Source organism: Lepidochelys olivacea (assembly GCF_965140295.1).
Source record: "Lepidochelys olivacea isolate rLepOli2 genome assembly, chromosome: 25".
Lineage (NCBI taxonomy): Eukaryota > Metazoa > Chordata > Testudines > Cheloniidae > Lepidochelys > Lepidochelys olivacea.
Genome location: NC_140435.1, coordinates 6,214,654 through 6,242,548, shown reverse-complemented (window position 1 = coordinate 6,242,548; position 27,895 = coordinate 6,214,654). Strand labels below are relative to the sequence as shown.

At 50.6% G+C, this 27,895-nt stretch overlaps 1 long non-coding RNA gene across 2 annotated transcripts in view; it reads left to right on the top strand.

Annotated features, from left to right (window-relative positions):
• The window catches only part of LOC311513096, a 42,182-nt gene extending 16,252 nt beyond the window's left edge, over positions 1-25,930 (top strand). Inside the window, exons 3-4 of one of the 2 annotated variants that reach the window (XR_014709652.1) lie at positions 16,786-16,887; positions 25,781-25,930. This is a non-coding gene — a long non-coding RNA (uncharacterized lncRNA). The remainder of the gene's footprint in view (positions 1-16,785; positions 16,888-25,780) is intronic. The other variant, XR_014709651.1, reaches the window with a different exon arrangement.
• Positions 25,931-27,895: the final 1,965 nt, after the last annotated feature.

Here is a 27,895-nt window from a genome sequence, read left to right as displayed (position 1 = left end):
TCCTGAACTCAACCAACTCATGGTCACTGCCTCCCAGATTCCCATCCACTTTTGCTTCCCCCACTAATTCTACCCGGTTTGTGAGCAGCAGGTCAAGAAAAGCACCCCCCCTAGTTGGCTCCTCTAGCACTTGCGCCAGGAAATTGTCCCCTACGCTTTCCAAAAACTTCCTGGATTGTCTATGCACCGCTGTATTGCTCTCCCAGCAGATATCAGGAAAATTAAAGTCACCCATGAGAATCAGGGCATGCGATCTAGTAGCTTCCGTGAGCTGCCGGAAGAAAGCCTCATCCACCTCATCCCCCTGGTCCAGTGGTCTATAGCAGACTCCCACCACTACATCACTCTTGTTGCACACACTTCTAAACTTAATCCAAGACACTCAGGTTTTTCTGCAGTTTCGTACCGGAGCTCTGAGCAGTCATACTGCTCCCTTACATACAGTGCTACTCCCCCACCTTTTCTGCCCTGCCTGTCCTTCCTGAACAGTTTATAACCATCCATGACAGTACTCCAGTCATGTGAGTTATCCCACCAAGTCTCTGTTATTCCGATCACATCATAGTTCCTTGACATCACCAGGACCTCCAGTTCTCCCTGCTTGTTTCCAAGGCTTTGTGCATTTGTATATAAGCACTTGAGATAACCTGTTGATCGCCCCTCATTGCCAGTATGAGGCAGGAGCCCTCCCCTCACAGACATTCCTGCCTGTGCTTCCTCCCGGTATCCCGCTTTCCCACTTACCTCAGGGCTTTGGTCTCCTTCCCCCGGTGAACCTAGTTTAAAGCCCTCCTCACTAGGTTAGCCAGCCTGCTGGCAAAGATGCTCTTCCCTCTCTTCGTAAGATGGAGCCCGTCTCTGCCCAGCACTCCTCCTTCATGGAACACCATCCCATGGTCAAAGAAACCAAAGCCTTCTCTCCGACACCACCTGCGTAGCCATTCGTTGACTTCCACGATTTGACGCTCCCTACCTAGGCCTTTTCCTTCCACGGGGAGGATGGACGAGAACACCACTTGCGCCTCCAACTCCTTTATCCTTCTTCCTAGAGCCACATAGTCCGCAGTGATCCGCTCAAGGTCATTCTTGGCAGTATCATTGGTGCCCACGTGGAGAAGCAGGAAGGGGTAGCGATCCGAGGGCTTGATGAGTCTCGGCAGTCTCTCCGTCACATCGCGAATCTTAGCCCCTGGCAAGCAGCAGACTTCTCGGTTTTCCCGGTCAGGGCGGCAGATAGATGACTCAGTCCCCCGGAGGAGAGAGTCCCCGACCACCACCACCCGCCTTCTCCTCTTGGGAGTGGTGGTCGTGGAACCCCCAACCTCAGGACAGCGCATCTCATGCCTTCCAACCAGCGGAGTCTCCTTCTGCTTTCTCGCCCCAGACATATCATCTGGTCCACTCTCCACAACGATACCTGTGGAGAGAACATGAAAGCGGTTAGTTACCTGTGTCTGTGTTACTGTGTAGGCAAGATCTCTGTGCCAAGATCTGCGAGAGTGAAGGGTCGTCCTTCAGGATAGGTTGTAGGTCCTTGATGATGCATTGGAGAGGTTTTAGTTGGGGGCTGAAGGTGATGGCTAGTGGCGTTCTGTTATTTTCTTTGTTGGATCTGTCCTGTAGTAGGTGACTTCTGGGTACTCTTCTGGCTCTGTCAATCTGTTTCTTCACTTCAGCAGGTGGGTATTGTAGTTGTAAGAATGCTTGATAGAGATCTTGTAGGTGTTTGTCTCTGTCTGAGGGGTTGGAGCAAATGCAGTTGTATCGTAGAGCTTGGCTGTAGACAATGGATCATGTGGTGTGATCAGGGTGAAAGCTGGAGGCATGTAGGTAGGAATAGCGGTCAGTAGGTTTCTGGTATAGGGTGGTGTTTATGTGACTATCGTTTATTAGCACTGTAGTGTCCAGGAAGTGGATCTCTTGTGTGGTCTGGTCCAGGCTGAGGTTGATGGTGGGATGGAAATTGTTGAAATCATGGTGGAATTCCTCAAGGGCTTCTTTTCCATGGGTCCAGATGATGAAGATGTCATCAATATAGTGCAAGTAGAGTAGGGGCATTAGGGGACAAGAGCTGAGGAAGCGTTGTTCTAAGTCAGCCATAAAAATGTTGGCATACTGTGGGGCCATGCGGGTACCCATAGCAGTACCGCTGGTTTGAAGGTATACATCGCCCCAAGTGTGAAATAGTTATGGTTGAGGACAAAATCACAAAGTTCAGCCACCAGGTTTGCCGTGACATTATCGGGGATACTGTTCCTGATGGCTTGTAGTCCATCTTTGTGTGGAATGTTGGTGTAGAGGGCTTCTACATCCATAGTGGCCAGGATGGTGTTTTCTGGAAGATCACCTATTGTGACGAAGTGGGCCTGTTCTTAATGTTTCCTCCGAATATTGTGGGGGTGCCTCAGTTTCCCCTATGCAGTTCTTAAGTATCTAGGTGGTGGGGTAAGGGTGTATGATCATTGCAGAGCCCTAGAGGGCTGGTGTGTGCAGGGGGTCTGGACACAGAGAATGGCCAACACCCTGTTTCCTGGCAACTGATGGCCTGGGCCCTTCCCCCCCCTGCAAGGTGAAAGCTGAAGGGTTGGAGAACAAAGGAATCAGGTGACCTCCTGGCCCGGGAAAGGAACAAAGCCCAGAGGAGGAGGGGCTGGAGGGGGTTTCAGTTTGGGGCTGGCTGGGACATGGAGTGAAGTGCAGACGTGGTTGTCTGGCTCACTGCCCCCAAAATGGACCCAGCTGAGGGGTCCCATTCTCTGCACCTGCAAGCTCTGTTTTAGACCATGTTCCTGTCTAATAAACCTTCTGTTTTACTGGCTGGCTGAGAGTCACGTCTGACTGCGAAGTTGGGGTGCCGGACCTTCTGGCTTCCCCAGGAGCCCTGCCTGAGCGGACTCGCTGGGGGAAGCGCATGGAGGGGCAGAGGATGCTGAATGCTCCGAGGTCAGACCCAGGAAGGTGGAAGCTGTGTGAGCTGTGTGTCCTGAAGACAGTCTGCTCCCAGAGAGGAGACTTTCCCCAGAGTCCTGACTGGCTTCATGGGGAGCAGTTCCAGAGCATCGCCCAGGGACTCCGTGACACCTATGGATTATAGTTTCCTCAGGAAGTCAGTGGTGTGTCGAAGGTAGCTGGGAGTGCTGGTAGCGTAGGGCCTGAGGAGGGAGTCTACATAGCCAGACAATCCTGCTGTCAGGGTGCCAATGCCTGAGATGATGGGGCGCCCAGGATTTCCAGGTTTATGGATCTTGGGTAGCAGATAGAATACCCCAGGTCGGGGTTCCAGGGCTGTGTCTGTGCGGATTTGATCTCGTGCTTTTTCAGGGAGTTTCTTGAGCAAATGGGGTCGTTCCTTTTGGTAACCCGCAGTGGGATCAGCGGGTAACGGCTTGGTGTTGGAGAGCTGGTGTTACAATAGGTGACAGCCGTAGAATGTTAACCTAGTCCTTTAGTTCACAAGGTTGTTCGTCTAGCCTTTGCCCTTGCAAACTGAAGCACAGCGTCGGAGAGATCCAAAGACTGGCCAGTGGCATTTTCAAAATAGCAAGCCATATCAGTCTCTCATTGGCCACTGTTGATCGAAGACACGTTTTAATCAGCCTGAGCTTTGAAAATCTGCGCTCATGACTCACAACTGTGACCAGCAGCGTGAGCAGAATCCTCAACACTTTCCACACATCACGAAAAGTGTCCTTTAGCTCTGCATCATGCACGAATTGGAGAACTTGGAGTGGAGAGAGCTTCCCATACTGCAAAATGGGATGGCTGTTGTCCAATTTGACATACAGGTCTTTATCATTGACATTGAAGTATTCCCTATGTGTCAGCGTCCAGTGAAGATCCATATAATAGTTCAGGAGTGTTTTCCTGTCCGCCGGCAACTTCATAGAATCATAGAATATCAGGGTTGGAAGGGACCTCAGGAGGTCATCTAGTCCAACCCCCTGCTCAAAGCAGGACCAATCCCCAACTAAATCATCCCAGCCAGGGCTTTGTCAAGCCTGACCTTAAAAATATCTAAGCAAGGAGAATCCACCACCTCCCTAGGTAACACATTCCAGTGCTTCACCACCCTCCTAGTGAAAAAGTTTTTCCTAATATCCAACCTAAACCTCCCCACTGCAACTTGAGACCATTACTCCTCGTTCTGTCATCTGCTACCACTGAGAATAGTCTAGATCCATCCTCTTTGGAACCTCGTTTCAGGTAGTTGAAAGCAGCTATCAAATCCCCCCTCATTCTTCTCTTCTGCAGACTAAACAATCCCAGTTCCCTCAGCCTCTCCTCATAAGAGCAGGGAAGGGCACACTGCTACCAGATATGTCTGTTACTTTGGCGTATGCTCATTTATTAGGGTTACTCTTCTGGGTTTTCTTTAGGCTAGACAATAGGAGCTGTGTTTCCTTCCAGGGAGCTCACAATGCAACTAGGCTGCTTCAGTATTTTGGATATCAATCATGGATTTATTACTAGAATTGGTCTGATATTTGCTGAGCTGGGTGTGTGCATAGAATCATAGAATATCAGGGCTGGAAGGGACCTCAGGAGGTCATCTAGTCCAACCCCCTGCTCAAAGCAGGACCAATCCCCAATTTTTGCCCCAGATCCATAAAATGGATTGAACTCACAACCCTGGGTTTAGTGGGCTAATTCTCAAACCACTGAGCTATCCCTCCCCACCTGCAGGTGTAGGTTCATTAACATCTGGAGCAGAGATTCTCATGATGCAGTGCGTCCCTGCTTTTCTGGTCTCAGAGTTCAGTGCGGTTCTCTGTTCTTCATTCTTTATGCTAATTCCTGTCCCATCTTTCATGCAGATGAGGCTAGGGGAGTTGTCTCTGTTCTTCATTCTGTATGCTAAGGGCGATGTCTTAATCTTGTCACCCTTGTCAGGAGGGGTCTAGGTGTGTCTCCCAACGCCCTTCACTGCTCTCTGCAAGCCTTTTCTCTGATCGGTTTTGGTTCAAGCAGAGACTGGGGAGGGGGGAGGTGCTGTCTTTCATGAGTCAGACAGGGTAGATACTGTGCTCTGGCTCCCCCAAAACACAGAGCTGACTGGTATCAACACAGGTAAAGAGACTGGTCAGTAATAGGCAACGTGCAAAGCACTATGGGATAGCTATTGTAAGCATGCAAAAAATGGAATGCAGCAATTGTGTCCACATGAACAAAAGGCTAAACTTATTCAATTTGAAACAATCCTGGTCCACTTTGCAAGAGGACTCCAGTGTTTGGTGTAAATATGGAACTAGTACACAATGGTGGATTCTCTCATGTGTATGCAAGCATTTTCAAACCAGATTAACTTGATTTGATCTGGTTTAAAACCCCAGTTTAGATAAGCTCTTATTTTGTGGCAGGCAGAACATGTAGTCAGTTGAGGCTTATAGGGAAAAGACAAGAACAGCAGAAAAGAAGAGTGATTTAATTCTGTCAGCCTGGCTGCAAACATATCAAGGGAAAAGGAAGTGCCAGAGACCCCAGCTTCATTAATAAATGAGAAAGAGAATGAAATTACAGAGGACTCCAAAAATGACTTAATTTGTCAAAGCCTTTTTAAAATCTGTTTTTAAAAAAGCAAACTACAGAAAAGAAGTTTGAATGACTGGTAAGGATGGGAGCCCTGCAAAAACATTATTGATACAGAGCCTGTCATAAACATATGGCTAAGGGTAGCATAAAATCCCTCCTTTACCTGTAAAGGGTTAAGAAGCTCAGATAACCTAGTCGGCACCTGACCAAAAGGACCAATAAGGGGAGAAGATACTTTCAAATCTGTGGGCGGAAGGTTTTTCTTTGTCTCTTTGTGTGTGTTCTCTCGGAGACAAGGAGAGAGACCAAGCAAGTAATCTAGCTCCTACTGAACGATGCATCTAACTTACAGAAATAGTAAGTAATAGCAAAGAAATGCAAAAAGAAAAGGAGTACTTGTGGCACCTTAGAGACTAACCAATTTATTTGAGCAATTTAGTCTCTAAGGTGCCACAAGTACTCCTTTTCTTTTTGCGAATACAGACTAACACGGCTGTTACTCTGAAACCAGCAAAGAAATGCGTTAGAGTATTTTTTGTTTTAGCTTGTGAATTTTCCCTGTGCTAAGAGGGAGGTTTATCCCTGTTTTTTGTAACTTTAAAGTTTTGCCTAGAGGGGAATCCTCGGTGCTTTGAATCTTATTACCCTGTAAAGTTACCTTCCATCCTGATTTTACAGAGGTGCTTCTTCTACTTTTTTTTCTTTATTATAAAGTTCTGTTTTTTTAAGAATCTGATTGGTTTTTAGTGTCCTCATTATTGGTCTCATTATTAATTAAGGCTCAAACAAACGAATGAGTTGTCTGCCCCACAAGTGTCCTAAAAACCAAGGGTCTGGTCTGTGCTCACCTGGTTTACCTATTTGGTTGGTAGATTATTCTCAAGCCTCCCCAGAAAGGGGGTGAAGGAGATTGGGGGGGATATATTAGGGAAACAGGAACTCCAAGTGGTCCTTTTCCTGAATCTTTGTCTAACTCACTTGGTGGTGGCAGCAGTACCCATCCAAGGACAAGGAAGGATTTGTGCCTTGGGGAAGTTTTTTAACCTAAGCTGGTAGAAATAAGCTTAAGTGGGGTCTTTCATGCGGGTCCCCACATCTGTACGCTAGAGTTCAGAGTGAGGAGGGAACCTTGACATTGAAGGGGTACTTAGAAAATAAGAACCTACTGTCCTACTGAGACCCTCTATAGAGAGGAGTGAGCGCATTAGCTAGCAGATGCACTTTTCCACTGATAATTATTTCTACAAATAATCCTAGCCAGGTGGGAGGGGCCTGAAAGGCTAGAGAAAATGAACTGTAACAACTTTCAAGGGAATGAAGAGGTGTGGCTGAGGAAACTAGGGTTATTTAGTCTGCAGAAGAGAAGAGTGAGGGGGGATTTGATAGCAGCCTTCAACTACCTGAAGGGGGGTTCCAAAGAGGATGGAGCTCGGCTGTTCTCAGTGGTAGCTGGTGACAGAACGAGGAGCAATGGTCTCAAGTTGCAGTGGGGGAGGTCTAGGTTGGATATTAGGAAAAACTTTTTCACTAGGAGGGTGGTGAAGACTAGAATGGGTTACCTAGAGAGGTGGTGGAATCTCCATCCTTTGAGGTTTTAAAGGCCTTGCTTGACAAAGCTCTGGCTGGGATGATTTAGTTGGGGTTGGTCCTGATTTGAGCAGGGGATTGGACTAGATACCTCCTCAGTTCTCTTCAAACCCTAATCTTCTATGATTCTATGTACGATCCTGGCAGCTACTCTCCTGGACATCTGATTTCTCGATGTAGTCAGCAATATTCAGAGGACTTGTTAACGCCAAAGTACAGCAATGAAATTTGGGCAACTGGATCAGTGGCCTGATCTTAACTGAATGTCTTGCTTGCTGGGGTGTGAACAGCTGGTTTTCTAAACTGCGTGGTTCAGATTTTTCTCAGATCACGATGACAAACAAACCGAGGCAGACTGGCTTTGGATCCATCCCAAGGGGCAGCATTCGTTCCCCCAGTAAATAAACTGCAGTGTGCAGACACTACTGGTCTCCCAAAGACTGAGCCAGCGGAGTGGTTACATGCTGCAATGATGGCGTTTCTCTGCTTGCCCTTTATAGAAAGAAAATATTGGGTCTGACTCTCAGCGACTCTGGTCCTGGCCTTGGGGCAGACATGTTGTAGCGGGGGTGGGGACAGGATGGCCTTAAGGCGTCTTTAAGCTACCCTCACACTCACTGTCTTCTGGGGCTGTACATGGACCTGCCCAGTCCCTCTCTGATGCCCCTGTATGCTGCCAGAAGCACTGTACAACTGAAAAGCAGGCCCATTGTTCTCGTTTCTCTCTGAGGGGCCAGCCCATAATCATTCTTAACAAGGAAAACTGTGACTGAATCTTCCTATAAGCCAGGAGAATGGTGCAGCCCATCTCAGCACAGGGCAAAGAACTCAGCATGGACCACAGACCATCCAGCCAGTGCCTGAGCTCGGGGGAAGGGGCAGCCTTCTGCTCTCCCCTGTTCGGGGGGAGCTAGTGCTGGGCAGGGCTCTCTCTACTCATAGGCCCTGGAGATTGACGTGACTCTTACACATAAATAAATCCTGGATTGTTTTCCTGGTGAGGGTCAGAAGTGAGGCCGGGCTGAGGAAACTGAATTGCCAATGTCCTCCTCAATACTAAGAAAAGGAGGACTTGTGGCACCTTAGAGACTATCCAATTTATTTGAGCATGAGCTTTCGTGAGCTACAGCTCACTTCATCGGATGCTGTAGCTCACGAAAGCTCATGCTCAAATAAATTGGTTAGTCTCTAAGGTGCCACAAGTCCTCCTTTTCTTTTTGCGAATACAGACTAACACGGCTGTTACTCTGAAACTCCTCAATACTGTGACCCAACACATAAAGCTGCTTCTTCTGGCATCGGGGCGGGGGGGCATTAAAACCTCGCCAGGAATGTTCTGTGGCCCTTGAGAAGTATGAGCTGCCTGTCTGTTTCCCCCATGTCCTGAGTCTGGCTACTCTGCAGGGCTCACAGCGAAATCCACAGAGCAGCGAAAGGTGCTGCAGTGAGCCGGGCCACTAGGCAGTGTGCTGCTGTGTGTCTGTGGCATCAAATATGGGGACTTGGACGAGATAAAGAGGCCATCCTCTCAGAAGGGCAGTGCTGCGCCTTCTGCAGATGCAGGTGGGGACTTGCATCCTTCAGTACTGTCTGCATTTCCACCACTTTCAGGAACGAGAGAGAACAGGAACATATCCGCTGGAGAAGAAGGTCAGAAATCCCACTGGGTTCTCCTCAGCTTGAGCCAGCCCATGATTCCAAGGGACTGCCAGCTGAATAGGCAGCCATTGACCCTCCATTGTACCTGGTCTGGGAGGGACTTGACATAATCCTTGTTAGCACAGTTGGATAGTAACAACTTCATCACACCCACCTGGACTCATATGTTGTGCAGACAGATTGGTCAGATCAGCACAGGTGGGCAATTGGTCTCATTATTAATCAAGGCTCAAACAAACAAACGAGTTGTCTGCCCTACAAGGGAGTTGACTCACGGCCATGCCATCTCCCTTGGCAACTGGTCAATCCCATTGTGAATCCTACCCAGCTCTGGGCCTCCATGCTACCTTGTAGCAATAAATTCTGCTGGATAATTCTTCATTGTTTTAAAAAGTCTGCCTAAGGGGTTATCATTCGGCATCTGTACTGTGTCCAACCACAAAGAGAGTGGAGTGAGGTGTTACCAGGGCCTGGTTCATCTGACCCAGGTCATCTATCCCCACCTATGGTTGTGGGAAATGCAAAGGAGGAGTATCTGCTCTGTAAGAAGCACGTGCATTCTGGATTCTGGCCTGTGAGTGTCTGGCACAGCAGCTTGACTTGCATCTGAATAAGAATGCTCAGGGTCAGAGACAAAATGAATGTTTCATTCCCGCTTAAATGCAGAACAAGGGAACTGGAGGGGGAGGGGAAGGAAAAACTGCGAGGACTTTTGGCACATGGTTGCTGAGCCTTTGCACTTGGCTCAGGCTGTGCTCGGAAAAGGCTCCGGCCTAGCGGAAGCAGTGTGAGGAGCGGAGTGGTGGGTGGTCTCTGCAGTTCAGGAGGGGAAAGGAAAGAGGAGAATGTGGAAAAAGCATGTCTTCCGCTGCCAAGCCCAGTACCTGAGAGTGATTGTTGGCATGGACAGTCTCTCCCAGCAGCCCAGATCCCTGCAACAACCCAGCAACAGGGGGTGAGAATGGGAGCGAGACACAAGACCGGGCAGCGGGGTGAGTGCGTTTCCTGGCATCTCCCCAAAGTCACTGAAACAACTGCTGTATCTGAAGAGCTAAGAATTTGATCCCAACAAATATCATTCCAGCAAGGCCCCTCTGGGCCGGAGACTCCCTGTCGAGAGAAGCCTGCATGCTCCAGCTCCGCTCATACAAGGAGTGCTGTGATTTGGGAACGTCTCCACCGGATTTTCTTACCTGCCATTTCTAAACAGAAAGTATTTCCTTACTTGCAGTTTTCCCACCTGGGACTATGCCTGCCCCAGAACAAACGCCGAACTTCTGGGGTGCCTGGGGCTCCAGGGGAAGGAGCAGCAATGTGGCAGGGCCATAAGATCAGGAGAACCCCCAGGGCTTGCTGGGGGGAGAGGAGAATCTTTGGTGCTATTGCCAACCCAAAGCCTATTTCTAGCTCTTTCTATAAGCGTTAGCCCCCTGCTGCCAAGTCACTGCTAGACACACGGCCCCTTTGCTTTCCCACAATCCCTGCGGCTATGGCACATGCTGCAGATGCAACAGAGAGAGAGGTGTGGCCTAGTGGTCTGTGGCCAGGAGCCAGGGATACCAGGCTGGGACAGTGATGCTCTCCAGAGCCTGGGGCAGGTCACATAACCCCCCTGGGGCTCAGGTTCCACTGCGTGGAGGCGGCTTACAAAAATTAGGCACAAACTGCAATGCATTGTGATGGACAAGCCCGTTGTTTTATCAACAGACCTCTTAAAGCTGCCGAGCCCTGCTATTCCTGGCCAGACAATGGTGCTTCAGAGCTTCCCTCTGCTGGGACGCTGACCTGAGGCCCTGGAGGGCACACATGCTGGGGAAGCAGAGGCTCTCCTACCACAGGCAGGCAAGGCCGCTGGCCTTGGAGATGCCATGGGAAGGGAGAAGGGGAGGCTGCCCCCCAGTGCTAGTATTCTGGGTCCTGCTGTTTCATTTTGTACAGTGTAACCCTTCTGCCAGTTGGACCAGGCAGCAAGAAGGACCGGGTTCAATATTTAGGGAGTTTCTTTTCAAGAATATAACCAAAACTGTCTCAAGCCCCCACCCAGTAACCTGGGAAAGTTCACTCTACCCTCTGGGTGCCTCTAAGAGGCAATTCTTCCCCTCTCACAAGCACAGATTCAGAGGTAGAAAGAGTTTCTTTAATGAAAGGAACCTAGCATCAGTCTGAGAAAACAGCACACGTGGTATTCAGAAACATAAAAGCATGAGCAAGACACGCTCCCCAGAGTACGCTGGGCAGCGTCCTTTGCTTCAAGTTCTTGAATCCAACGCTCAAGTTCTTGTAGTGTGCCCCCCGCAACACCCCACGCACAGTTGCTGTGCTTGGTCAGAACAAACCCTGAGTGCATAGGTACGTCTGCGTGAATTCTCCTCCCGCCACGAGCAGGAGGGTAAACGCCACCATGCTTGCTCCACTGGCCAAGCTCCTGCCAGTCTCTTAGGGCATGGCTACACTTAACGGATGTAGAGCGCTCTGAGTTAAACCAGCCTTTGTACAGCGCAGTAGGGAAAGCGCAGCAGTCTGTCCACACTGTCAGCTGCAAGCGCACTGGTGTGGCCACATTTGCGGCACTTGCCGCGGCACTGGGAGCAGTGCATTATGGGCAGCTATCCCACAGAGCCCCTCTTCCCGTTCTGGCACTGTGGCTTGTGGGAAGGGGGCGGGGCATTCTGGGTCCTGTCCAAATGCCCCGTGATGCATTGCTTTGCATCCCAGCAATCCCTGTGATTCCATCCACATTTGGCACCATCCTTCAACGTTTTCTGTACTGCACGCTCTGTCTTCCCTTTTGGTCTGCGGGAATGGAGCCCGAACTGCTGAGGAGTATGCTTACAAGTCTCACCAACACGTCTTGTTTGGCAGTCAAGTTACTCCTTAAGATCCAAACTGACAGTGAGAACTCCGGCGATGATATCGACTCGAGTAAAGCATACGACATGAGATTGCTTGCGGCATTCACGGGCATGCTCACCACCGTGGAACGCTGCTTTTGGGCTTGGGACACAAACAATGAGTGGTGGGATCACATTGTCATGCAAGTCTGGGATGATGAGCTGTGGCTGCAGAACTTTTGGATGAGAAAAGCCACTTTTATGGGACTGTGTGCCCACCCTGCGGCACAAGGACATGAGATTGAGAGCTGCCTTGATGGTGGAGAAGTGGGTGGCTATTGCAGTCTGGAAGCTGGCAACTCCAGACAGCTGCCGATCGGTCGCTAACCAGTTTGGAGTGGGGAAGTCAACTGTTGGAATCGTGTTGATGCAAGTTTGTAGGGCCATTAATTGCATCCTATTCAGAAGGACCATGACTCTGAGTAACATGCATGACATTGTGGCTGGCTTTGCACAAATGGGTTTCCCTAACTGCAGAGGGTGATAGATGGCACTCATATTCCAATTCTGGCACCAGCCCGCCTAGCCTCTGAGTACATTAATCGGAAGGGGTATTTCTCTATGGTTCTCCAGGCGCTTGTGGATCACTGTGGGTGTTTCATTGACATTAACGGAGGCTGGCCCAGAAAGGTGCATGACGCACGCATCTTTCGGAACACTGGCCTGTTCAGGAAGCTGCAAGCCGGGACTTTTCTCCCAGACCAGAAGATCACCGTAGGGGAAGTCGAAATGCCCATTGTGATCCTTGGAGATCCCACTTACCCTTTAATGCCGTGGCTCAAGAAACCCTACACAGGGAGCCTTGACAGCAGCAAGGAGTGGTTCAACAACAGGCTGAGCTGGTGCAGAATGACTGTGGAGTGTGCTTTTGGCCATTTAAAGGGCCACTGATGCTCTCTGTATGGGAAGCTGGACCTGGCCAATGACAACATCCCCACGGTTATATCCGTGTGCTGTACCTTCCATAACATTTGTGAAGGGAAAGGTGAACAATTCACTCAGGCATGGAACTTGGAGGTTCAACACCTGGAGGCTGAATATGAACAGCCAGAGAGCAGGGCTATTAGAGAGGCCCAGCGCAGGGCTGCAAGGATTAGGGATGCCTTGAGGGAGCAATCTGAGTCTGAAAGCCACCAGTAATGTCTGGTGCCCTGCATGGGAGTGAAGTGCAGTAGTTCCACGGTTAGTAGGAATCTGTGTTTGCTACGTATGATACAGTGACTTGCAGTGCCTGTTGCTTTCCTGGGCTAAGGTATCTTTTACATTATGCAATAATAAAGAATGTTTTCAAAGCCAAAAAATCCATTTATTGAAAAGAAAATTCATTTATTGAAAAGAAACACAGCTGCTTGGGAAACACAAAGGGCAAGGGGGTGGGGAACGGTACAATCACAGATTTGCGTATGTCTTGTTATCGTACTCAGCCTTCTTGTCTGGAGTGCTGTCAATGAGTGCTGCACTTCAGGATGGCTATACTGCACGGTGATGGGGGTTGAGTGCAGTGGGTAAGAGTCGTAAGTTTTCAGGGCTGGGTGGTGAAGCTACAGGTGTGGGAGGCAGCTGGTGGCAGTAAGAACCTGGATGTTGGGGAAAGTGGGTTGGAGGTGACATGGGGGCACAAGAGAAAGAATTTTGGGACAAGGGCTGCGGGGTGGGGTGAGGGGGTGCAGTAGTGCTCTGCCTGCATGGCTACGAGCGCCTGGATCAAGTCTGCTTGGTGCTCCGTGATGCTTATCCGCCGAGCTGTGCTTTGCTGCCACAGCGCCTCCTTCTGCTGGCGGATCCTCCTTTCACTCTCCCTCCACTCCTGAGCTTTTAGATTCTCGTTAAGGGACTGCTGCATGACTTCATGTAGCATGTCTTCTTTGCTTCTACATGGCCTCTTCCTAATTCTCTGGAGTCTGTTGGCCGGTGATAACACGGACGGCTGAGATCTCAAGGTTGCGTCTGTAAAGACAAAATGCAACGCTTAACAGAGGCAGCATCATTCACACCAGACAGAGCAATGATTCCCCCGTACTTAAGGGCAAGCACAGTCTACACAATAGCATAATTTGCCTGTCCCAAAGCGAGTGCACATAACCCACGGGAGCTCCAAAATGGTGAGTAAGCACAGGGTCAAGGGGGACTGATTGCTTCACAGCTGTAATGCTCTCTGGGTTTCTGTGCCTTGGGGAGAGCCAACAGCAGCACGGGGCCCCTATACTGAACACTGTCCCCACATTTTCCACAGGAGTTCGTCCTGGAAGAGATCTCGCTGCTGAGGGTGACCTGGGAAGCAAGGGAGGGTTTTCTATTATAATGCGGCTTCCGCCCTGGCCCATATGCAGCTTGCCTGTGTGCAGCAACGGTCCCCCCCGCCCCTCACGGCAAAGTGGCGCGGACAAGTTAGCCTGACTGGGACGAGAACAACAGTGGCTCTCCCAAAAAACCTGAGCAAGTGCATTGCCCAAGTTCTGGCTGAGACCTTTGAAGAGATCACTGAGGCCGATTACCGTGATGTGAGAGAGCACATCAAAGCCCTATTCCACATCTAGGCATGCATGCAGCCTAACCCTCCTCGCCCCAAGAGCCTGCACCGAATAACTTCCTTCCCTAAACAAAAGCCGCTTACTGGGAACCTCCTCTGGTGTTTGCCCTTCCCCAAGCACCGGTCGCCGCGACTGGCTACCCTCTTCCTAGCTGCATGCATCTAGGGATGCCGGGCTGTCCCCGTCCTCCTCAGCACCCTCAGTCCTACTTTCCTCCTCCTCCCCCTGCCTTGTTGAACTGGGCTCTGAAGTGTCCATGGTGGTACTCGGCGTGGAGGTGGGGTCGCCCCCAAGTAGTGTAGAAATGGCAGGTCGCAGGGGCACCACCGGAGCGGCGGTTTGCCTTGCGGGCTTTGCGGTAGGCATTCCGCAGCTCCGTTACTTTAACCCTGCACTGCAATCCTGGCCCCTTTCCAGGGTGGCCCTTGATATCTCCCCGAAGGTATTGTAATTCCTATGGCTGGAGCGCAGCTGGGACTGGACAGCTTCCTCCCCGCAAACACTGATGAGGTCCAGCACCTCGCCATCGTTCCATACTGGGGCTCATCTGGCCCGTGGAGGCATGGTCACCTGGGAAGATGCGCTGGGAGCACTCCACGCCTGGCTGAGCAAACAGGAAGGGGAATTTCAAAATCCCCAGAGAATTTAAAGGGCGGGTCTGACGGTTGGTCACCTGAGGGCAGGGCAGTAGAGTTCAAAGTGATGACCAGCGTGGCTAGAACAGGCATTGTGGGACACGTCTGGAGGCCGATCAGAGCGCACTATAGGACCAGGGCGTGCACACTGGTGCCGCGGTGCTCCAGCAGGCGTGCACAAAACGTCATTCCATTCGCCGCGATGGACTACCAGGAGCGCTCTAGCTGGGGAGTCAGAGCGCTCTGCGTGGCTTGCCAGTGTGGACGGGGAGTGAGCTAGGGCACCCGGGGCTGCTTTAATGTGCTGTAACTCGCAAGTGTAGCCAAGCCCTGAGTGATTTTAGCTCTGTGCAGGAAACACAGTCCTGCCACAACTGGTTTCAGCTCTGACTGAGCAATTAAAATAACAGAAGAGGCTCCTAATGAAGCCTATTTAGCTCTATTTTTTGAACAATGGGGAGGAACAGGTTAAACCAGTCTAGGGGAGACCCTTAAGGATGTGCAGCTGCCTGCCTGCCCACCCGCCTCTCACCTTCACAGGGCTCTGACATTCAAGCCATAGGTGGCAAGTCATATGGGACCATGGTGCCCATGCTTCACCAATATTTAGGAACGTGGACCCGGCTCCACCAATGTTTGGGCTTACTGCGCTTTGGGAGGCTTCAGGGGGACGCAAGGTCCAGGGTGGCCTGAGAGGTCAGCGGGGGCCCTGGCACCGGCAGTATTGAGCAACCTGGCCCCAGCCCATCCTCCTCTGCTCTGCCCCCACCCTTCCCCGCAGCCAGAGTCACTCAGCGGAGGGGTCGGAAGCTGGAGAGAGGCGGGGTGGGAGCTGGGGGAAGGGGTAGAGTGGAGGCGGGGCGGGGCAGTATATTTCACTACCCCTGCAGCCAGTACAAAGGTCATTTGTACCCAACACCAGCCAAAGCAGTATCTGATGAATATGTAAACAGCAGGAGCAAACTGTGTTCACATAAACACACCCATAGTCTCTTCCCCTCCCAGCTAGCTGTCAGGGAAGCATTCATCCAGACCCTGCTTACACAGTATGGCTGTGACGACAAAGCGGGGGAGGTAATACCTGTTATTGGGCCAACTTCTGCTGGGGAGAGAGAAAAGCATTCGAGCTCCCCAGAGCTCTTCTTCAGGTCTGGGAAAGGTGCTCAGAGAGTCCCAGCTAAATACAAGGTGGAACAGACAGTTTAGCTTGAGGAGTTAGCACATATTCTATGATGAATGATGATCTGCTATGATGAATACGACGAAGGGAGCTGTAGCTCACGAAAGCTCATGCTCAGATAAATGGGTTAGTCTCTAAGGTGCCACAAGTCCTCCTGTTCTTTTTGCGAATACAGACTAACACGGCTGCTACTCTGAAACCACATATTCTAAGGGACCTTTCCAGGTGAAGTGGCCCATTAACACCCCTGTAGTCATAGGACAAAAAGGGGAGCTAGTGGGTTACAGATTGTTGTAATAAGTCACAAATCCAGTGTCTCTGTTCAGTCCTTGATGCTTAGTTATGAATTTAAGCTCCCAGGCTTGTCTTTTGAAGGTGTACACACAATGCATGTAGCCCCTCACAGCAGCACACCTCAATGACCACCCATGCAAAGTAACACAGATCACAAACAAATCAACACAACTACCCACACAACATCACAACCAGCATACACTATAATCCCAAATACTCCTAGGCCCTCATGGCAGCATACCCCCTCATTCGCCATCCACACAAATCAAGACAAGTTTTCCAGCACAACTCAACCCACACTCAACAACCACAAACATCCCTCTGAAGCCTAGAATGTCTGAGTCAGTGTGAAGCAATGTAAGAGATCACTATACAACACTTTGCTACTAAAACTGGAATTACCTGAACAGCTCAGTTTAAACACAGTACTGGGTTAGTGCTGATTAAAACTAACGCTCTCTCTCTCTCTCTCTCTCCAGGATAGCCTACAGCCTGGTGGTTAAGGACCATTTCCTTAGGACCAGGCAAAACTGAGTTCCAGTCCAGTGACACCATTGAAACCTGGGTCTCCTCCATCCCTAGTGAGTGCTCTAGGGGCACCTCTTCCTTTGTGACTCCAGCCCTTCATTTCATAGAATCTCAGGGTTGGAAGGGACCTCAGGAGATCATCTAGTCCAACCCCCTGCTCAAAGCAGGACCAATCCCCAGTTTTTGGCCCAGATCCCTAAATGACCGCCTCAAAGGTTGAACTCACAACCCTGGGTTTAGCAGTCCAATGCTCAAATCACTGAGCTATCCCTCCCCGCTCTTTTGTGTCTATTAAAAAAAAAAGTTAAAAATGCTCAAAATTCAGCTAAAAAAAATTCCAACTTTTTTGATTCGCTCATAATTCTGAAAAACGGTTTTGGTTTGGGTCTAAATGACTTTTTGGGTTTTGTGGTGGTGTTTTTTTTATTTTTGGTTTTTTAGCTGTGCAAGTGAACTGAACAATCAGTTATTCACATCATTCTATTGCACACAAGGGGGCAGAGTTAAGGTTTTATGTGCAACGTTAGCTTTGGCATTTCTGCCTTTTTAAAGTGCTGAACATTGTTTTGGTCTGGAACGGACTGTCACACTATGGCACAGTGTCTCCTTGTTACAGAGAGCTGTTGTCAGCTCATCTGCTTCCCCCTACCTGGCCCTGCCAACAATTCTGCAGGCTTCCAGCTAAGCCAAAACCACCTAGACATTTTCCCTCAGATTCCTCATGTTCATTGCCCCTTAAAATGATGCCATAATAAATGTCTTATGTCAGGAATGCAGCTGTTCTGCATAACTTTGTCCCTTGGGAGCTCCAGACAGCACATTTCCGTAAGTCCTGACAGCAAGAGACATGCTTCAGATCAATCTCTTTTTCATTTACTGTGGTGTTAGAAGATCAGACAGGAAGTGATGTCATCTTCCCCCTCCACCCACACCTCCCTTGGCATATGACATCACTCTCATGATTTCCAGCTCTGGCTGTGTTTTGAAAGAACTCCTTTAAGTTCTGTGTTTAAACCATATTTAGCTTTATCTGCAAAGGACCCTTCATAGTATTTTCCAAAGAAATGGCATTTCCTGCAAGGCTTGAGATCCCCCATTTAGTGTCTGTGGCACTGCGTGCTGCTTAACGGCTCTGGTTTAATGCAGAAATGCAGCCCACTGGTCTCTGGAACGAACAGGTTCAACAAAGAGGTTTTGAGGAAATTCCTTTTAACCATGCCACCTACAGGACATGCAAATCTCAAAAAGGATGTTTTTGTTGTGGAGATTGTGATGGGGCTTACAGACCCCACACAGAAACTCAGGGCTGGTCTGCACGGGGAACTTACAGCAGCATAGCTGCGTCTCTCAGGCGTGTAAAAATCCACACCTCAGAGACGTAGCTCTGCAAAACTAACTCCTGGTGCAGACAGTGCTAGGTCAAGAGCAGTATTCTTCTGTCGCCCCAGCTACCAGCCTGCGGGGAAGTGGCTCACCTACTGCGCTGGTGGGAAAGCCCCCACCCCCCCTTTAGCTGTAGGTAGGGTTGGCACGGAAGCACTACGGTGCTGCTGTAGTGTTTGAAGTGTAGACACACCCTACAGGAGTGAAGGAGCAGTACTGTGCCAAGAGTGCGGTAGGAATTAACGCAGTACAACCCAAAACTCCCTTGTAGTGGATTAGCGATCGTCCCCCCCCCCCCCCCCGCTCCTGCATGGCTAGTATCAGTCCCACCTAAGGAAGGAAGAATCCCATGCACCGCTACAGGCAGGGGACCGACTGGCTAAGCAGTTCTGCAGAAAAGGACCTGGGGATTACAGTGGACGAGAAGCTGGATATGAGTCACCAGTGTGCCCTTGTTGCCAAGAAGACCAACGGCATATTGGGCTGTATTAGTAGGAGCATTGCCAGCAGATCGAGGGAAGTAATTACTCCCCTCTACTCGGCACTAGTGAGGCCACACCTGGAGTAATGTGTCCAGTTTTGGTCCCCCCACTACGGAAAGGATGTGGACAAATTGGAGAGAGTCCAGCGAAGGGCAATGAAAATGATCAGGGGGCTGGGGCACATGACTTACGAGGAGAGGCTGAGGGAACTGGGGTTATTTAGTCTGCAGAAGAGAAGAATGAGGGGGGATTTGATAGAAGCCTTCAACTACCTGAAGGGGGGTTCCGTAGAGGATGGAGCTCAGCTGTTCTCACTGATGGCAGATGACAGAACGAGGAGTAATGGTCTCAAGTTGCAGTGGGGGAGGTCTAGGTTGGATATTAGGAAACACTATTTCACTAGGAGGGTGGTGAAGCCCTGGAATGGGTTCCCTAGGGAGGTGGTGGAATCTCCTTCCTTAGAGGTTTTTAAGGCCCGGCTTGACAAAGTCCTGGCTGGGATGATTTAGTTGGGGTTGGTCCAGCTTTGAGCAGGGGGGTGGACTAGATCACTCCTAAGGTCTTGTCCAACCTTAATCTTCTGTGATTCTAAATGTTCACAAATAAAAGGAATTGCAAGGCAGGGGCTGGGATGGGCCAGTGAGCTGCTTCCCAGGAAACAGTAGGCTGCAGAGTGCTGAGAACCGGAGCTCCATTCCAACCTATGGCTGCTAGGGGAGGGGCAGAGGGTTGTGTGTGGGGATGTTTTCCAAGACTCTTCCACTGTCTCATGCAAAGGGAGAATTTTAGGAGGGTGATATTTCATTCAAATGGAGGGACCAAGCCCTGAGCTGCTAGCTCACGTATTCAGGGGAAAGTTAATGCAGGCAAACTTTCCACTAAACTGAAACCACCCAAAAAGTTTTTTCTGTCATGAGAGAAATACAATCTTCCTGCAGCATTGCAGCATTCACCCTGCAGTAGGTATCTCAGACTGATCTGTCTTCTGTGCTGTACTCGGTGTGAAGTTCAGTAGCACTCAGGAAGCAGGTTACAGAGAGGGCCCCTTCCATCCTTGCTATTAATGGCACAGACGTAAGCAGAGTCTGTCAGCTAGTTGGGGATGGGGGAGAGACTTCAGGAGCAAACTCGATGTACATGAACAAATCTACCCCGCATAGGTGCCCAGCAGACAGGAACTGTGTGGCTCCAAGTGATCAGCTTTGGCTGGTGTTGGGTTACAAATCACGTTAGTGCTGAATGTAGAGGTAGTAAAATGTTGTTATCAATGTTGTTGTCTTTATTGTATGACTAAAGGGGAGCAGAATTGTGCTGAAAGGGCCTCGTTAAGCCACGGGCTCAAATGCCAGACCCCTGTGAAAGCAAAGAGGGGTGGGAACAGGTGTCCCAGCTAAGAGGTGTGGACAGGCCTGGTCTACACTTGGGTGGGGCTATTGATCTAAGTTACGTAACTTCAGCTACGTGACTATCGTCGCTGAAGTCGACATACTTAGATCTACTTACTGCGGTGTCTTCACTGTGGTAGGCTGACAGCTGACGCCCCCGCATTGACTCCACCTGCACCTCTCGCTCCGGTGGAGTCAGAAGAGCGCTCGGGGGTCGATTTATCACGTCTTCACTAAAGGCGATAAATTGACCTCTGCTGGATCGATCGCTCCGGAGGTAAGTGTAGACATGCCCTTAGAGTCCCCAGTCTGGTTTAACCTGTTCCTCCCCGCTGTGCAAAGATAGAGCTAAATGGTCTCCATTAGGAGCCTTTTGTTACTGTAAGTGCTTGTGGGACAGTGTCTCTGCCCAGTCTCAGAGCTGACAATCACGAAGAGCTGGGTGAACCTCAAGAGACTGACCTGCAGAGGTCAGAGCAGAGAAGTAGGTGGCAGAAGGTGACCAGCGAGTGGAACTGCGGCTGGTGAGGTGGGGAGTGGCGTGGAATGAGCAGCTGGCAGAGCAGCTAGTGGAGAGGAACTGTGGCTGGCGAGGCGGCCAGCAGAGAGGAACGAGCGGCTGGCAGCGTGGTGAGTGGAGAGGAACCGTGGCTGGTGGGACGGCCAGCCAGAGCAAGTGCTCAGATGGTGGAGCAAGCAAGGTACCTTCTTCCCCAGGTGGGAGGGGAACTCACACAGATGCGCCTCTGAACCCTGGGTCCTCACTGACCAAGGACAATGACTGTGAGTGGGGTACGGTGAGGGAGCAGAGGGGGCACAGGAAAGGAACTGTTGGTTTTAGGACTCAGATACCCAAGGTGGAAGGCTCTGCCCCACGCACTCTGGGGTGAGCGTCCTGCTCACAGTGTTATGATTATGAATCCCGCTTGCAGCATTTTCCCTAATTAATGTTGGGTGGCTTCCCTCCTTTCATTAAAAGTTTCTTTTCTACACTCAAACTCTGTGCTTGCGAGTGGGGAAGGATTGCCTCTCAGAGGCTCCCGGGGTGGTGTGGAATTTTCCCATGTTACTGCGTGGGGGCTTGAGCTGATTCTGCGTAACCACCATTCTTGTTGTTTGGGAATGTGCTTGCAGGAGAAGGGGGATGGCAAAGAGACTGTGAGGCGTCTAAGAACAGACAAAGTGGTTTTATTGCCTAACCAGAATCCAGGGTTACTCACCTCTGGTTATAACAACTCCCATTTTCAGAGGAGTTGTGCATAGGGGTGCCAACCCTCCAGGATTGTCATGGAGTCTCCAGGAATTAAAGATGAATCTTTCATTAAAAATTATGTCATGTGATGAAATCTCCGGGAATGTGTCCAACCAAAATTGGCAACCCTAGCTGTGCAGTTTGGGATGATCCCAAGATAAATTGCTCTGCCCCTTGTTGCTTTGCTGGACTGCTTGACTTAGGGTTGCCAGGTGTCTGTTTTTTGACTGGAACACCTTGTCGAAAAGGGACCCTGGCAGCTTCAGTCAGCTGCAGGGGCGGTGCTGCGGCCGGACGCAGCACATAGAGCTTCCTGGCTGCGCGTCCGCCTATGGGCCTCAGGGACATGCTGACCGCTTCCAGGAGCTGCCAGAGGTAATCGCTGCCTGCACCCCAACCCGAGCCCCCTCCTGCACCCAAACTCCCTCGCAGAGCCCTCACCCCCTCCCACACCCCAACCCCCTGCCCAGTCTGGTGAAAATGAGCGAGGGCGGACGAGAATGAGCGACGGAGGGAGGGGGGATGGAGTGAGCAGGGGGTGAGGCCTCAGAGAAGGGGCAGGGCAGGGGACAGGGCAAGGGTGTTCGATTTCTGCAATCAGAAAGTGGGCAACCCTAGCTTGACTGCTCCAACAGAGCCACACGGTCAGGGAACATTTTATACAAATCTGTGTAATTTGATCTCAGTTGGATCCGGCAAGAGCTTCCTGCATGATCTTACTCAGCACATTTGGGAGAACTGGCAACAAGTCATTGTCACATACACACTGGGGCAGGAGGGGGCGGAAGCTTCCTAAAAGTCGGGGAGCCACCAGAGCTCGAACTGTAGCCCTGACCCCTGCATTGCTCCGCCCCCAAAGCCCCACCCCTGTACCACCCCTTCTCCCTGAGCCCCGCCCTCTCACTGCCCTTCTCCCCATAGCCCCACCCTCGCACCACCCCTTCTCCCCATAGCCCCGCCCTCACACCGCCCCTTCTCCCTGAGCCCCGCCCTCGCACTGCCCCTTCTTCTTGACCCCCACCCTCGCACCGCCCCTTCTTCCCGAGGTCTCATCCTCGCACCACCCCTTCTCCCCATAGCCCCACCCTTGCACCACGCCTTCTCCCTGAGCCCTGCCCTTGCACCGCCCCTTCCCCCCGCACCATCTCTTCCCCCCAGAAACCTGTCCCTCACTCACTCCTCTCCAACTGCTCCCTGCTGTTGCTCACCCTTATGGCCGACAAAAAGGTGGGAGGGCCATGGGCCTCTGCCCCGCCCCCCCCGCCGTTCTGTTGACCCTGCACTGGGGTTGGATGGTGGGGATCAAAAAGACCAAAATAACATTTCTGGTTTAAAAATCTCAAGATTTTGGGGCCCAGCTCATGATTTTTAGGGTCTGACTTGTGTTTTTTGAACTTTTGCAGTTGGTAATACTGTGAGCCTAAACAAAACATCCCAACATCGCTGATTTTCCTAAAATCTCATGCTTCCAGGTTTCAACCCGCTGCCAGCAGGGGTCAGGATGGGGCTTTCCCGCCCAGTGTATTCTCTTTTTCTTTCTCTCTCTCCTTTAAAGCCTCAAGGATGGGTCACTGGAGGGACAAGGACAGGGCCGTGAGCTCTCGCTCAAGTGTGCAGCTGGCTGGCCCTTGCTCCCATGTCCAGGGCTAACTCATCGCCCAGCGTGGGTCAGGGAGGAATTCTGTTCCAGGTCAGGCTGACAGTGACCTTGGGGGGAGTTTCACCTTCCTCTGCAGTGTGGGGGTGCGGGTAACTTGCCAGGGTTCTCTGGGTACCTCTCACTTACTCATTTCCCTGCCATTCCGGGGCCTCGGGCACTGGGGCCCCTTGGCCCGGTCCTGTTCTCTGCCTGTGGCACGGAGAGGTTTAGTCTCCTGTGAGCCGTAATACCGTGGTCTCATGTCGGTTGTCGGGTTCGGTGCATGGGGGCTGGGTGGGGCTGGTGGCCTGTGATCTGCAGGTGGTCAGATGGTCTGGTGCTTCCTTCTGGCCTTTAGCACCAGGACAGTACTGATTCTTGTTGTTGTAATTTTCCATTCTGTGAAATATTTCAGTTTTTCATCACAAATGGAGATGAAACCATAGGCTCTGAATCTGTGGGTGCGGTGCCTTCCCCCTCCCCACTGATCAACACCTCCCCCTCCCTCCCAGGGCCTCCTGCCTGCCATGGATCAGCTGTTCTGCCATGTACAGGAGGTGCTGTGGGGGACGGGGACGAGTGGGGACAGGGCACACTTGGGGGAGGGCAGGAACTGGGCAGGAAGAGGCAGGGTGGGGGTAGGGACTTGGGGGAAGGGGTCAGGTGGGGGCAGGGTCTGGGGCAGAGCAGGGGGTTGAGTACCCCCAGGATCCAAAGGAAACTGGCGCCTGTGGATGAAATCAAGGTCAAAATAGCAGTCTTTTCTATGGGAAGGGTCTTCCAATTTCCCACCAGCTCTAGGTAAGAGTCTGACTTCGTACCCTGCTCACAGTCACTTACTTGTTCATCTACCTCTCCACTCATTAATCTGTACATTCATTCTGATCCCACAGTCTCTTGGTCTCCTTCCCACATACCAGCACCAACCTCTCGGGGGCACATTTCCAAAGGCACAACGCACGATCAGACATCTGAGATTTGGAAGCTGGGCATTTTAAATCCCATCGTGCAAGGAAAATCTTCTTCTTGAGAGGTAATGCCACAGGCACTTTAAAAGATGGGATTTAAAATGCCCAGCTTCCAAATCTCAGATGTCTGATAGTGCGTTGTACCTACACAGGTACAGGGAGAGCTCAGTGGTTTGGGCATTGGCCTGCTAAACCCAGGGTTGTGAGCTCAATCCTTGAGGGGGCTGTTTAGGGATCTGGGGCAAAAATTGGGGATTGGTCCTGCTTTGAGCAGGGGGTTGGACTAGATGACCTCCTGAGGTCCCTTCCAACCCTGATATTCTATGATTCTACACTCAGATCCATGGCAAGAGCGTGCCCAAGCTCTGGCTTTGCTGCCATTTGTACCAGAAGCCCCACATTTCCTCTTAGACCAATCTGCTGCTATTTTAACACACCCAAAAGTGAATAGGTGCGGTTCAGCCATGGCTCAGTTCGCTGGTTAAGAGAAATGCTCCTAAAATAAAGTCAGAGGAATCCCATTTTGCCCCGAGTGCTACACCCAGAACATCTTAAAGTGTAAGGAGCGTCTGGGGCTGTAGAACCCAGGCCCACAAAGGAGAGCGCTCAGAATTGAATTACTGCACCATTGACATCGTTTTAGAAGCTGATCCAGAGAGTTGGTGGAAAATAGAGCTGTGCAGGACTGAAATCCATGGTCATGTTCCATGCTTGTGTGTGTGCAAAATGTCACCCAGCTGCCCATTGGCTGTGTTGTGTGTCCAAACATGCAGGCTTTAGTTCACAATTCTCACACACCTCACTGACTTTGCATGCAATATAGAGTCATTCTGAATATTCTGAAGCCAAAGAGGGCCCAGAAATCAAACCCAGGGGAGCCTGTAGAGGTTTGTTTGCTAATGATCAGATCACCAGGAATTTTTGAACTCTTCTCCTATGGGCAGATTACCGAGGAGTTAACAGCACTCTTTTATTGGACTAATCTGGTCAGATCTCACAAGATGAGCAAGGGTGGGCTGGGTAAGGACTTGGCTGGGAGACCAGCAAGGAAAATCTACGGCAGGCGGTGCCGGAAGTACTGCTTAGGGTTAGAATGCGGCACTCTGCCTAGTGAGTCGTGCAGTACCCCAGCATGAGGTTAGAGGCCTCACTCTTGCTGGCCATGCCATCTTTTGAATGCGATGGAAGCCCTCCTTATTCATCATCATTAAAGATCTGAGAGCACTTTGTGTGAGAGCCGGGTCATTGAACCCAGAGCCCTGGCCAAGTTCTGGTTTTGGTAGGCACATTCTGCTGTCAATTTAATACATTACCCTTCTTCACTTCCGGTTCTAAACTTCTGCGTGATGTTCCTGAGCACTGTGAAACAACTGCCATATTTCATGTCAGAGACAGTGGCATTTCAGTAGGGGAAGTGAATCCTGCATGTGATTTGTGAGGTGTTGTAGGGTGACAGATGCTACATAGGATCATAGCTGTTGGTCGGTTGATATTAATTTCAACTCACAATGTATTATTGGCAAATGATGTGACCTTCACAGGTTTTGGCTCTAATAGCTTTATGGGCAGGTGGGGCTGGCATTGCACCTGCCCCGAGGTCTAGGGAAAGGCTCCCCTGGCATCCCGTCTATGATGATGGGGTTTGTTTCTGTGTATAGTTAGCAGAATAAAACAAGTCAGCGCTGATGGATTCCAAAGCTAATGTGGAAAGCTCCCCAACAGGTTCCTGGAGCAGCTCCCTCACATTCTCCATCAAGTGGGGGTGCATTTCACAATTTACTGCAGTCCTGCTTAATTACATTGCTTGTTTCACCCATGATTGTTTCTCGTTACACAGCGGATGACAATGGAAGCCGTCCCTGCCAATTCTCCATGAGTAACAGATGGAGCCTGCCTAGGCCAGACAGCGTAAGCTGTACCCCTCTGAAGAGCAGTGATGTAAACAACCCCATCCTGTACCTTTTGATTTTTATTAAATAAAAGCCATACTGACTGCAATCATGTCTTTCACATTAACTTAAATACAACTAGGCAGATTTAATTTACTCTACAAAGTAAATCCATATTTTTCATGCAATCCTGGACGAATTACTTGTGTCCAGCACTGCACGAGTGCTCTAGCTGGCTGACCTGCAAAACACCAAATATTCTGTGTCTACAGCGTATATGTGTGTGTGTGTGTGTGTGTCACGCTCTCTCTCCCCCCCCCCACACACACATCCTGAGTGAGGCGCCTGCTCGGGGGTGGGTATCTATGTACAGTACAGCTGAGTAAATAATTAATAGCAAATAATTTATTCAATAAAGTTAGCCTTTTCCCCATTAAGGTAAATGTATTCCTTTTACAGAATTATTGTCTCACCTTCTTTTGGACTAGATTTTTGTTGCTCACAAACAGATCTTTGTGGGTATGCAGTATCTGAAATGTGAAATTCAGGCTGCGCTGGTCACATGAGTCACATTGTATCTATCTCGTTTCTGGCTGGATGAGGATAACTCTTTGTAAATCCAGAATGAAAGTTGAGGAGTTCACCATTTGTGTTATGAATATTCTGTAATATTTGTTGAAAATGTGCTGTTTTCTGGGCAGTTCTGCCAGTGAGCTCCCTAAAGCAGTCACAGGAAGTGAACAGGAAAGGGGCACAGCTGAAGCAGGCTTGATTGTTTTGTTTTTTTAATTTGGGTGAGTTTTCATATTCCATTCTGAGGCAATCACTCAGCTCCAACGTACAGAGCACATCAGTGTCTGTCAGTGGGGTAGATTTTTATACTGACCAGCATTGTATGAGGAGCTGGGACCCTGCTTACTGAGACCCTAGACGTTTTCAGAACAGACAGAGTTCATTCCTGTGCCTCTGGGCATCCAAGCACCAACTCTCACCTAAGCCCCAGAGCAATTCACAACCTGGGGGCGATAGGTGTTTGGACACCTAACTCCTGTGCAGGGCCCCATCCAGCAGGCAGCTTCTGAGCAGGTCTAGTGGATTGGGCCCCTCAGGTGAGCTCGCACAAACCAGCCAAAGGAGAAGGAACACTCTAACCACTGAGCGATTGGCTGTTCTGGTGGGGGACCCTCTCAGTCTCTCCTGCTGAAGCTGCCCCACTGTGGATAAATAGCCCCACTTGGGCCAGAGAACGCAAGAGAGCACATGCATGAGAATGACTCTGGCGCTGGCTAGCTGGAGCACAGCCCCGGGATGTGGTGACCTCCTGCTCCAGGTACTCTTTACGTATCTATCCACACTAGAGCAGCTTCAGCACAGGAGAGACCTAGGGCACCCCACATCAGACTGTCGCATAGCCCAGGGGTCAGGGCACTCCCCTGAGAGCTGGCACAGCCCTGTTCAGACACCTTCTCCCTCTTCCACATCCTAGATGAGAACGTGAACCGCTGGGCTAAACATTATGAGTGTGGTCTCCTGCCCTGCCACTCCAGCTTCTTGCAGCAATGGCAGAGGCTCCCAACCCCAAAGAGGGTTCCCTGCGGAGGACCGCTAGCAGAACTAGGCGCCTCCCTGCAGCCTGGACATGGGCAGCTAGCTCCAAGAGAGGGGTGGGGCTTCACTCACACCCCTCCCCTCAGCATCTCCCCTTGGCTAGCTTAGGCAGCTTCCTGCCTACTGTGTGGACTTTTCTGAATCACAGTCTAAGGCCCTTCCTCTCCCCATGCCCAGTATAGGGAACCTCGCTCAGGCTTTGTGAGCCGTGCCTAACTCCTTCTGCGCCTAGCTCCAGGCCTTCCTCCAGATGGTTCTTTCCCAGCGTGGAGCACTCGGCCAAGTTCCCCAGCTACTCCTCTTTTCTCTATCAGGGCTTCACATGAAGGTCAGAAATGCATCTAACATCTTCTCTTGCCCTACCATAGTTCTGAAAACACAGCTTGTCATCTCAGCATCTCCTTCTTTCCTGGAAGACGCACCTCAGCCCCTTACCCTGTCCCCAGCCATTGGAT